Genomic DNA, 3,042 nt, shown 5'->3' with positions numbered 1-3,042 from the left:
TGAATTCCCTACAACGTGAACGCCATCACGCTGATGACTCAGTGAGTGTGTCACGTGAGTCTTTGGTAGTTCTTTTTGTAAAAGAGCTATTTGTTCCCAGAGCAGTTTCTGCTTTATTGGTGCATCTGTGTCATCTTTGTAACCGTTTTGAATCCATGTCTGCAAATCCTTGTTGTATGATTTGACGCAGTAATATGAATCGGACACTATAAGTGTCGGGAATTCGCGATCCGCATTATCTAGCGCCATTTTTAATGCTATTATTTCAGTTTGTTGTTCTGAATTAGTTTCTACTGAGTGTGATTTTGTTAATAGAGGTCTTAGTTTACCTCCGCGCCACACTTCTTTTGTAATCTCACATGTGGGGTTGTATGCTTGTTCTCCCCAAACGGACGGTTGAGCATGTCCGTCTGTATAGATTACACAGGCGTAATGTCGTAAAGGCAGAATGTCGATTGGCAGAGGATATGTTTCTTCATATGCTAGATTTTTCAATTCTTCTAGTTCTGGATCAAAGTAGTAGTATACTTTGTCCGTTGTGATTGAATTCACCCATTGTAACCATTCTGGATCCAATGTTGTTGTTGGTAAATTACACGGTGTTGTTAATGCCTCAAAGGCTGATTCAGCTGTTCTGACTGTGATATGTCTACCGTCTGCTTGATCTTTTTCTCTAGCTATTGCGGTTTGAACTGCATGAACAATTTTTTCTTTGTTGCTGAATTTCTGTTCAGCTTCTGTGTACAAGTGTGATTTGAATGCAATCGGTACCTTTTCCCCCTCATTAGAGGTCAGGTATGTGAATCCGCATCTCCCTGGGATGACTCGAATCACAAGATTGCGTGTGTTATCACGTGTTTCTAATTTTGTTTTAATTAGCATGTCTGTTTGTAAGGATCTCAAAATTTCTGTGTGTATTTGAGTCCAATTGGATCTTTTAAAATCTGGTTTAATTAGATCATAAAGGGGTTTGACCCTTTCTGCGTAATTTGCAATGTATGTTCTTCCGAAATTTAGGAAGCCTAGAATTGACTGTAAGTTTCTTAGTGTTCTAGGTGCTTGGAGTACGGCACATTTCTCTAGGAAATTGTCAGCCAGGCTTTTGCCTTCACTTGATAATTCATATCCTAAGAACAGGACTGTCAGATGGGCAATTCTGGACTTTTTAAAGTTGAATTTGTAACCCTCTGCAGCGAACCCAAGTATTATGGTGTTCACTCTTTTCAAGTGAGTATCCAAGTCATCATCTGTTAAGTAAATGTCATCGACATAAGATAATGCTTCATCATCATATAGTTGTAGTAATTCTGTTACTCTCGCTGAGAATACCCCCGGGCTGTTCTTGTACCCCTGGGCTAACCGACAGAATTGCTTTTGAGCGCCATTTACTGAGAATGTAGTTAAATATCTGCTCTCTGGTGCTATGTTTTGACAAAAGAATCCATTGGAGATGTCCAAGGTTGTTTTGTATTTTTTGCGCACTATGTTATTCATTAGTGCAGCACTGTGTGAGTTTTGCACTGCAAAAGTTTTGCAACATGTGTTAAGGTGTCGGTAATCCAAAACTAGACAATATGAATTGTCTGGTTTGGAGACCGGAAACAAAGGATTGTTCATTTGTGAGGTGCAAGTTTCAATCACCCCCTGGTATTCTAGCTGATCTAGTATTTCATTTACCTGTTTTTTAGCTTCTTGCTTAATTGGGTACTGCCTTTGTGCAGTAGGTTGTGATTTTAACTGGATTTTGTGAGGAGGGGAGTCCTCATCCCATCCTACGTGATTTTTATATAAAGCAGGAGCTAGAGCCACTGCCCACTTTCTAGCAAGTGTGTATTTTTTATGAATTGGAATTTGATTTGAGAAGGCAGGCATAATTACTTCTTCGCCATGAGGGCACTCCCTGACAAACTCTGGTGGCCAGTCTTTTTCAGCTAGAAGGATATCATAGCCCTTGGAGAGATTATCCCAAAATAGTCCCCTTATTTTCCTAGTCTTATCTCCCTCTATACGTAATGCTATCTCGTATATCTTGTGGGGTTTGCTAACTCTGGTGTCTGCAGTTTCCACTTGAAGATATTCATTCGTGTCCACTGTCTCCAGATGATTCATAAGGACTTTGCGAGCTATGCTCACTTCTGCTGCGCTGTCTAGCATTGTCTGAGCCCACTCTCCGTTTTTCAGTTGTGTCCTCAGTATTCTCGGCATTGTTAACTACCTTGATACTGGCTACCTTCTTTTTTGGAAATTGTAATTTCTTTTTTAGTTGAGCAGGTTCCTTGTCTTTGGACTTGGCGTGCTCTTCTCTTTGTTCTGATCGTCCTCTTCTTTCCGATTTCTGCGAGGAATTCTGAAAAGATTGAGAGGGACGTGTATCAATGTCTTGATATCTATCAGGCTTTTTTATATTATCCCTATTTCTAAGGTTATATCTTTTCCCAGAGGGGTCACTCTGGGGTGACCTGTGTCTCTGGTTCGGAGATTTCTCCCTTCGCCTAGGAGACCTTCTTCTGGACTGGAATTTCTTTTCTTTAGGATTGGATTGTTTGTTTCCATCCCAGTTCTTTTTTGGTGAATTATTATTAAAAAATATTTTTTCTGGACTTTCAGTCAGTTGCGGTTTTACTGGTATTCCACCTAAACTATCTCTACCTAGTTCCTCATAGGATTTTTCTATGATTCTGGCAATTTCAGCTGGTTGGTCTGCTATATCTGTCTCCTTTAACCTCTGGCGGATCGCCACTTTTGCTGCTTCACCTTTTATGTTGGCTAGTAATATAGCCGAGACCTGCTTGAAGTCTTTCAGTAATTTCATACCAAGAGTTAAAGCGGGCTCTGGACCGTATTCGTCTTGAATTTGTTTTAGCACATCTGGTATTACCGAAATGGATGGAACACCGTGCGTTTTTGTGTAGATGGAAGCAAAGACTGTACCCCAAGTGTCACAGTCCTCAATGTATGGTGCGATTCCCATTGGAAGACAGATAGTCAGAATCCTGTGTTTTTCTAATGGGGTGGTGTCAGGAAACACCGCCTCTATTTGGG

This window comes from Lissotriton helveticus, chromosome 2_1, assembly GCF_964261635.1.
Source record: "Lissotriton helveticus chromosome 2_1, aLisHel1.1, whole genome shotgun sequence".
NCBI lineage: Eukaryota > Metazoa > Chordata > Amphibia > Caudata > Salamandridae > Lissotriton > Lissotriton helveticus.
This window is presented reverse-complemented; position numbering follows the sequence as displayed.